Raw genomic sequence first — 10,611 nt, 5'->3', positions numbered from 1 at the left:
TCCTTAATCCAGCCCTGCCAGACCTCCTACACTCTCCTTGCCACTGATTTTGGATCACTTGTTGTTCCCTTGTCCCTGGGTTTTTTAACACCCACTTCCTTTTCTCTTCCCACCTTTTCTCCCATGCCCCCTCACCCCAAACTGTCATCCTGTTGTTCTCTCCTCCGGCTTGTTTATCTCGCCTATCCCTTCCAGGTAGACAGACGTGCAGCAACAACAATATGCACCAACACAAGACTGAGTACAAGGAAGCAACAATAGAAAATAAAACAATAACTACAACAAGAACTACAACTAAAAGGCAACAACAACAACAAGAAACCCTATAAATAGTTCAAAGTCTATTTGTTGTCCTTTAAAAGTGCTTTTAGTCACATCTGATAGGGTGCCATGCCCTGGCCCCACATCTATCCCTGGCATTCCCTGGGGACTTCATTGTTCTGCTCCCTCCACTGCTCTCCTGCATGCCCCCAGTGGCTGTCTTCAGCTTAGTGGGATCAGGGCATGCACAATTCCCACCATGTGGCTCTAGTGTTGTCCCCATGGTGCTATGGGTCAGTGAGGAACACTGTGTCCTGTGGTGACCACCTTTTATCTTCACAGCACCTATTGAATTTTCATTGCTTGATAATTACCTTGAAAAGATTTAAATCCATATAAAATAAGTGTTGTAAAGTATACATGTAACACTTCTGGACAAGTATATTTTCCAAGATCAATAATATAATCATTTAATTTTTCTTATTTATGTTTATTTTTATATTATATTTTACATAATTTGTTAAAAGTCAAAAACTATATTTTTATTTTAGAAGCTGTAGAAATTGCTAGATTAAAAACATTCTATATAAATCCCTACTTGCACTTTTTCTTCCTGTATTTAATTGCTAGAAGATAAGCCAGTGATTTTGTTTTCGTTTAATAATATTGTTTGATAATTCTGCCTCCGTACTTGAGGAGCATTCTTAAACATATTTTCCCTTTTCTATAAATTGCCTTTGGGATATTTAGAGGAAACATAATTCTCTATATAATTTTAAGAGAATATTTTATTGGCTTACCACACATGAGCTATTTTTGGCATATATTTTATGTTTCTATTAATTGTTTCAATTGGTATATAAACTTAGAATTTTATGTGCATCTTGATAAGAATGGCTAGGTTGAGGGTAGGAAACAGGTCAACAAGAATGAGAAGTAAAATAGAAATATGTTCAGTTTTTACTTCTAGTGAGAATATGTTTATATTAATCATTGAGTATACAAGTATAAAATACATAAGTACACCGCTGAGGATATGGTATGAAGTTCCAGGCATGCCTCCATTCTCCAATCATCTTTAACCATACCTTGATATCAATATTCCTCCCATGGCACTCTAATATTCTGCTGAATCCAATAGTTCTTTTCAGTGGACACACAGAGCTCACAGACAATACTCATAATTGCAAGATTTATTAGAGGAGTTAACAGATTTACAATTCAGCTTCAGAAATGTTAGAAATACAGTTCTTCTGTTCACAGTATCTCTTCAGAACCATGCCCGTGAGCAGCATTCTTCAGGTTCTCAGTTTCCATTAGTCACATGGTTCTTGACATCTGCCAGGCTCAGGCGAGTGTTACAAAGCTCCCTTAGTGCTTCCCAACAGTGCTCAGCTTTATTCATTTTGCGGTTTGAGAAGTCAAACAATATCTTGGTTTTGCTACTGCTGCTCCGCTGCCACTCCTTTATATTCCTCTACCATCCTATCTCTCTAGGCTTGATGGAAGAGTTTTAATGCAGAGATTTCGGGGGTACAAAGGGCATGCTTTACCACTAGCCCTACTTTTATTGATCGTCATGAGATCCCCCTCTTCCTGCTTCTGAGATTGTTCCATGTAAACCTTTTAGAGTGGTAAACCTCATACCCATGTTGGAGCTCCAAACAACTTCCTTTCATGCTTCCACCCATTTTGTAGGGGTCCCAAAGACTAGGCATGGAATAGCCACACCAAGGAATTCACATGAGTCACAACAGCATTCAAAACACAAATATTGTTTTCTGAGAATGATGCTGTCATATTTTTTAAGCCATAGCTGATGCATGGTTTTTAAAGAAATTCATTTTCGTAGCTACTGTGTCAATCCATGCCAAAGTATATTCTTCTTCTTTTCCCCTGATCTTTTACTTTACCAATATGATATAGGTTTTGTTGTTGTTGTTCTTGTTAATGTGTGTGTGTGTGTGTTTTCCAAAGATTGATTTTTTTTTCTTGAGGTGCATCCTGAAAATACTACTTCTGCAATACAAGGTATAGTGGGTATTCTCAGCACATGTTATAATTCTAGTATATCAATTAGTCTTCAGTTATCCGTATTCATTATCCAGCTTTCATATGTATGTAAAGGAAATACTATGGCTTAAGTAAAACTCATTTTAGTCATAAAAGTGATGTTTTTTGCTCCTTAACAAGTTAAAGAGATCTTTTGCTGTAGATTTGCCCAAAACAATATGTCATTTTATTTTAATCTCTGTTTCTGAAAACCTTGATCATGGATCCAACTAAAATGAAATCCTTGGAACTTCCATCTTTTTTTCAATTTTTCATCATATTGTTTATTGGTTCAGTTGTGAGGGTTACATTGGAAGAGTTAGAGACAGAGAAACATTGCCTTTAGAAATGTACAGCCCGTGTTCTCATAGCTGACCCAGAGTGACATGGTCAGACTGCCCCTGTGAATTTCAGACTGTAGCTCTTTACATTGATACAAAACCTCACATAGCCTTAAAGGAAGGTATTTCAGGAAACAATTGCTTTGAATTGTGATATTTTAATGTAATAAAGGTTTCTATTATATTGTAGCAATACTTACTCATTTACCTCATGTTTTATTAATTCCATATTAAACCCTCCTGCCAATGAGCCAGTTCTGACCCATAGTAGTTCTGACCTTATAATTCTGACTCATAGCAATTCTAACCTGATAAGGTAGGGAAGAATTAGCTGTTAGTGTGGGTTTCCAAAACTAAACTCTTTATGGAAATAGAAAGCCTCATCTTTTCCCCATGGAGTAGATGGTGGTTTTGAATTGTTAACCTTGTATTTAACATCCCGGTATTTAAACTACTACAGTTCCATAGTAGATGAATAGAGCACTGGGAGAAGATGCAGAAGAGTAGTTCCTTTTCTCTACTTAAAATGCCAGCTATTTCTTTTTTATGACCTTGATCATTAGAAAGACAGAGATGATTTCAGTCCATTCTCACAATTCTCACTAGTGTGGTGTACAAACAGGGACATAGATGAGAGCTTTCACTATACAGAATTCAGGAAAGACAAACCCCCTCAAAAAGAGTAATGGGAACAATGAATCCAGGAGGAAAGGGGAATGGATGGGAGGAAGGGGGAATGAATAGCAATGACAGCAGAATAGCCACCCCTCAGGGGAAGACTACTGGGATAGTAGGTGAAGGGATAGAATGGGCGATATAAGATATGTATAAATAATAATAACAATACATAATATATTAAGGGTTCATGAGGATGGCAGGTGGAGGGGAAAAAAAGAGGAATTAGTATCAAATGGATCAAGAAAAATCAACTCTCTATATATATATATACTGTATTTAGATAATGTTTAGAAATTGTTGATGCTAATAATTGTGCATGCCCACTTGAGAGAATGGATGTATGTTTTGTCATAATATATGTAAGAGCCCCCAATAAAGTGATTTATTAACAAAAAAGATTGCTGATTATAACAGTAGAGGTCAACCTGCTTTTCAGACATTAGGTATATTAACCCAAACTTAACACTACTGGTGGAAGTGATGATGGTGAAATTGCCCATCTTGTCATTTTATTACACTTCCCATATTAGCTGTTGATGTCGAGTCAATGTCAAGCCAATGGAGCAGGCCCTGGAAGAAGCCCTGTCTCCTTTCACAGAGTGAATAGCTGAGTCAATAGCGCACGAGCTGGATATTAGTTGAACTCCTGACCTCACAGCAGCTTTCAAAAGTGCTTAACTTACTTGCAGAGAGTAGCTTACCCCCTGGTGAAATCAGGATCAATACATATTAAATACTTCATGAACTCTATTCATTTCTAAAAAAGCCACTTGTCTGCCTTTCCTGTCATGTTCTGAATTAATTTGAAATGTAATACAATTCTTACATTTTATATTAGGTTACTCGTTTGCTGAAAAGAAAAAAGCAAACTACAGATGATGGGGGGATAGAAAGTGGAATCTGCGTGTTGTGTGTTGTTTAATCAAGAGGTCTTCTCCCCTTTCCATGAAATTGATTATAACATACTCCTAGACAATAATATTTAATTTTATTTCCTTATTTCTTCTCTTTTTAGTAAGAACCAAAACAAAATTAAATTTTTTTTTAAACATTTTATTAGGGGCTCATACAACTGTTATCCCAATCCATACACACATCAATTGTGTAAAGCGCATTTGTACATCGTTTCTCAAAACATTTTCTCTCCATTTAAACCCCCGACATTAGGTCTTCATTTTTCCCCTCCCTCCCCGCTCCCCCCTCCCGCATGAGCCCTTGATAGTTTATAAATGGGTATTTTGTCATATCTTGCCCTGTCCGACGTCTCCCTTCATCCACTTTTTGGTTGTCTGTCCCCCAGGGAGGAGGTCACACACAGTTCCATGTAATCGGTTCCCTCTTCCCTACCCATTCTCCCTTTACCCTCCCTGTTTTGCCACTCACACCACTGGTCCTATAGGGCTCATCCGTCCTGGATCCCCTGTATTTTCAGTTCCTATCTGTACCAGTGTACCTCCTCTGGTCTAGCTAGTCTTGCAAGATAGAATTCAAGTCATGGTAGTGGGAGCGGGGAGGAAACCTTTAGGAACTAGAGGAAGGTTGTATTTCTCATCACTGTTACATCGCACCGTGACTGGCTCATCTCCTCCCCTGAGGAGATTTTCTTTACTCTTCATTTTTTTTCTAATAAAAGTTGGCAATGCATAATATTTAATCTAAAAAATAAAGTCTGATGGATTCCCATATGTTACAGATAATATGTTTATAATTTTGGCTAGAATTTTCTACATGATAATATATATGTTACATTTAAATAGTCATTAGCTAATTATTTTTTCTCCTCCTGATTAACAGCAGCTTTATGGAATAATATCATTAATCTGCTGATTATCTTAATTTGAATATGGCTGCTCTAATTATTCTTACAAATTCTTGTATATTTGTATGTTTGGGTATTTCTTATTATCATTCATAAGTTTATGATAACAGATTCAAAATCCAGTATTCAGAATTCATCAACATGGTATCAATGTACCCATTTCTCCAGATTTCCCCAAATGTGGGAAACTCGACTGCATAATTTGTAGTGGGGGGACTGTGTTCACGCTATCCCCTAAAAAAAAAGAAGAAAAGAAATTGATAATGATTCAAAGGGCCCTCTAGGACAGGATGGAAGTGCTCTCATGGGTTTCCTAGGCTGTAACTTTTTACATCTTAGAAAGCCTCGCCTTTCTCCAGTTGAATGCCTGGTGCCTCTGAACTGCTGACCTTGTAGTTAGCAGCCCAATGCTTAATCATTGCAACACCAGAGCTTCTCACTCTACTAAAGGTAGGTCGTATTTCCATCCTAATCCTGTCCATTAATATGGTTTTGAACGCCTTCCAAAAAAGCAATATGGCCACAGACATAGAGTTCAGAACTGTAATGCACCCCCAAAAATTGTGACTAGAAGGGCCATATTAACTGACTACAACATAACATTTTTTGTAATGTATGATAATATTTAAATTAAATATATGTGGAAAATTATTTTTATTGAAAAATTATTAGTAAAATACAAATCTGGTTTATTTGTCTTATGTTAGAAAAAAAACCCCAAAATTAAGATAGGTTCCTTGATGAGCAATTTGTCTTTGTCACATTTTTTAAACATATTTTTTTATTCACAAGACCAGTAGACAAACTGTCCAATAATACTTCCAACACATCAGGTTTATGAAAATCAAAATGTTCTCTATTTAAGCCCTAAAATTTTCATTGAGTGGTTTATCCTAATCTATACATATCAGATTGTGTATAATGAAACATAATGCAATTTTTCAAAAAGTGCATTCATAATATATTGTCTACCAGTTAAACTAGAACAAATCCATATGACTGATATGTGCAATCAATTTGATAGTGAGCTAACATAATACCTGCTAATTGTGGAATTAAACAAACTATGGAGTATTAATGATTTTCAACTAGATCTTTTCATTTGAGTCTTCATTCCAAATTACTATTTGGAGAGAGTACTTTGATTTTTAAAGATTTACTAAATATAAAGAACTATAATTTTAGATCATCCCTCCTTGAAAGTATCTGACTTCTGTGTTAAGGCAATATTTAAGTTATGTTCATAAGTGCCTTAACTCCTTATAGTTAATAAGGGTATTGTCTGGGTTGTGTTAACAGTTGATTTATAAAATGTTTCCACAGATTCTTGACAAAATATTTACTGAATACATTTCACTAAAACAAATGTTTTTAAAAGGGCAATGATAACATTAAGACTATTCGATAATGATGTTTATTTTATTGATGTGTTATCTCTGCTAGACGATAAAGCAGGAATTGCTTTTATATCTCTGTAAAATTAAAAAATATTAATATTCTAAAAGAATACAAAGTTATGCATGTCATAAAGCTGAATGACTGTCCGATGGTAAGTGAAAATCTGGTGAGCCTTCAATTGGGCAGTCTATCTGCACATACAGGATAAGGCACACTGAAAACCCTTGGGACCACAAAATAAAAAATAAATTTCCTTGAGAAAAAAAGAATAGGGCAAATATTGGAAATATTAGGATATGTTTGAGAATGCAGCAGAACTAAAGCAATGAGGATATGTAGAGTTAACAGGATAGACGATTGAACCATTGATGAATGTATGTGTTAAATGACATAATTTTAATAAAAATAATTCAGGTCAACTACAGTATGAAGAAAACTCAGTATATATGCTAAATGAGAGCTGTCAGAATTTTGTTCTGCAGTGTTGTCATCTATGGCTCTCATACACTCATTTACCAACCTAGCATTTAGCTTTTCCACAAAAAGATTCCTCCCTTCCAGGAATATATGCTAGGGCTATATCAGTTTTTGCATTGCATCTTTTCCTCATTCTAAGTTTCATAACTTTGCTCAATATCTTCCCAAAACTTAAGGGGTATGTGCTCCCCTTCAATTACTCATTCAAATACTTACAGTGTTGTAAATGTGAAAGATCATGTTCTCCTGGGCAGCACTGCCAATGTCACCACCAATAAAACCGTCTCTTATCAATTACCAGAGAAGAAGAAAATCTCTTGTTCCCTGAAACTTTCCTAAGTGCCAGAACAACTTAATAGGTAGTTTTCTTGAAATATCTCTCTTTTAATTCATGGAACAACCTTTTGAGATAGATGATATATTGATACTCATTTTATATTTGTATAAATAAATAAGGAGCCAAAATCATTAAGTAAATTTCCTACATTCAAGGATCTAAAAAGTAGGAGAGACTGCCTTGCTTGACTCATGATTACCTTTCTGAAAAAAAACAAACAAAAACCCCTTTATTGCTACTTTTTGTTCTTCCTGACTCTTAATTGGCAGTGCTCTGCCCTGAAAAGTTAGAAATTCTGTAAGATTGACCACATGACTAAATTTGCTATCTTTATTTTGGTAATAGTATTTAACGGAGTGATGATACACATAAGGAGCATAATAAAACTAGGGAGAACAATGAATAAACTTTCAATAATGCCCTCAGTGCTTATTACAGAGCTAGGAAAAAGGTTAAAGCACAATTGATGATGACTTGGAACATTTGAATCTACTTTGGTTATGATCTTTGTATGAGAGGGAAAACATGCATGTGACAGCTGCGTTACCCATAGAAACTTTGTTTTAAAAATTCATTTTTTCATGTCTCAATTTTTCCCAATTTACTCTGAAGCTTTTGGTGTGTTTTCATGATTTTATAAATTTCCCCCAAAGCTATTTTTGCCCAAGTTAGTTTTGTTGATATGGTTATAGTAGCTCCTATCTGAAATGATTAAGTCAAAAACCAGTTTTTATTTTTTGTTTTGTTTTTTTCCTTTTTGGCTAGTTCAAAAAAGAAAAATACTTAATATCAGTATGAATAACACATGCGCTCATTGCAGCATAATGTTGGTGCAATCTGTGCTTGATACAGTTATAAATAAGTCTTTGAAAGCATTTTTCTGTATTTTAAATAAGGGCTATAGAAAGCCACAAGAAGGATCTAGTCTTGTTAATATCACAAGCTGTTTCCCCACCTGCACTCTGAGCAGCTTCAGTACAGCAGCTGTCTGGGTTCGTGTTGGCACATCACTGCCTGCACTGGAACCCCATGGTTTACACAGAAAATGAATAGGCTGCAGATCCAGTGGGGGTCTTTAATAATCCTCCCTCTAATGCTACCTTGTCTGAGCATCGGACTTTGAAGGGGTGTGAGGTGAGAAGTTCCAGGGGGATTATTTAAAGCTACTCGATGTTGAAAGGTAGAAAAGAGCATTACAGAAACCTGAGAGTGCTGTTGCATTCTTTCTGCATGGTGATCAAATATAGTTTTTATTGATATTAGAGCTTCAGGTCCAGGATGTGATTGAAAGAGCTTTGGCATAATGATGGGATTCTCTTGATTCAACCTTCTTTAACATTGACAAACAAAACCCAGCACGGATGTTCCATTGATTGTATTTACCAAATATTAGCTGTAAAAATATTAACTGATGGGAACAAATATATATTCAGATATACCTAGCTGTGCCTATGCAGATTAAATCCAAGGAGGAAGGAAATTGTACATCTCACTTGCATATATATAATAGAGTGGTCATCGTGCATTCAATAGACCACTTTGTGTGTTTTCCCCCTTTTCGTTTTCCAATGTGTTCATTTAAAAGTAATGTCCATAACAGCCCATCAATTATGGTCTTTTAGGCCATGCTCATTATATTTTGAATGCGCAGAATAAAAAATTCAATGTTTCTTTTTATAATTAAGCACTGTGGAAGGACTTGGGCATTACTGCTTTCAATTATGGAATCACAAAACTAGAGACCTCAGTTGCAGTACTTTTGAACTTTAGCTCAAAGGATCTTTAAGAATTGGAATGCCCAATTTTCACTTGAGAAATTTTTATCTCCAGTATTCTTTCAAGAAGGCAAGTAAAAAGATTGAACATTCAAGTAATTATGCATGGCCTTTATATCAGGCACTCTACTGAGCACTTCAGAATTAGAGATGAATGAGATAGGGGACCGAGGTTGAAAGATGCTTGTTCAAGTCGGGTTGATAGAGACATGCAAACAGTACAATAGCAGAGGGACAGAGGCATCTTACAGGAGAGGACAATTAACTCTGAGGAGGTAGAACAGGAGAGGCCTCTATGATGATAACATGTACGAAGGGCTTAGAAAGCAAATGGAGTGTTTCTGGCTGAATGAAAGACAGAGTAAATACTAGGAGCGAAAGATGCTGGTCGACGATGGAAGATGGCACTGCTGAGTCTCAAAAGAAATAAGGAAGATGAGGCCAAGCAAGGTCAGCAAAAGCCAGGTCATGAAGTCTATTTTATGTTTCCTTAAGGGTCTCAGAGAGATAGTAATTGATGTGAAAGATGGGAATGTTTGTAGAAGGGGCTTCTGCCAGAGGCCAATGTGAACAGGAGAGAGACATGAGCATTAGTGGTGGCCCCTGGGGAGGATTTTGCTCTAGGGATGATGAGGGAAGATCTTGTCACAGATCTGGAGGACACAGAATAACGCATACAGGAGTACATCGTGCAAATAAGAGGACATTTAGAAGGTAGATTTGTCAGGGCTTACTGAAGAGTTGATCGAGGAAAGGAAAAGTGGGGAATGTTCAGGTATCTGATTTGGTAAATCTGTTTTAAGCCCTTATTCATGATTCAGAGAACAGCACTCTCCTCTTAAGGAATGACAGATGCTGGCGACGTCACTGTCCATTGCTCTGAATTCTGTTAACCCCTGAATATGCGCCTGATTTTATGCAGCAGCATGTATACACTCCAGGGCCTTGTAGGGCAGGACAACCAATGGCTGCTTCCAAAAGAATGTGACAGAGATTTTATGTCTGTCATTGTTTTACACCGCAGTTTGAAGCCACGGAGTAAAATTGATCGTACCTACCACTGCCCTTCTTAATGTTAAAACAGCTCACAAAATTTTGCCCTGATATTGTCAAGAAGCAGACTTCCTTTCCCAGAAAACCTCTCTAATTGGATTCGGTGGACCTTGACTGGCTTGTCACAGCTATGTTTAGGGTGAAGGTGAAATCTTTGAGGAGTTTGTTCCTGAAAATAAGAACAGAATATATCTTATGAAAGTATTTGAAGTGTATATTTCTTTATGCAAAGCTTTTCCAGATTACTTTTCTATGCTGTGTCTTATTATATGTGTCATATGTCTAGGAATAAAAAGGGAAAAATAAATGCTGTGGGTGATGATTTAATACCCTAAATCTTCACACACACACACACACACACACTTATTCACAAATAACAAGAAAGTATGAACTATTTTTATTTGTTATTTTGGGTTCTAA

This window comes from Echinops telfairi, unplaced genomic scaffold (genome assembly GCF_000313985.2).
Source record: "Echinops telfairi isolate 266 unplaced genomic scaffold, ASM31398v2 ScPeMD7_7469;HRSCAF=8507_0, whole genome shotgun sequence".
NCBI classification, from domain to species: domain Eukaryota; kingdom Metazoa; phylum Chordata; class Mammalia; order Afrosoricida; family Tenrecidae; genus Echinops; species Echinops telfairi.
The sequence above is the reverse complement of the archived record's forward strand: the minus strand, read 5'-3'. Positions refer to the sequence as shown.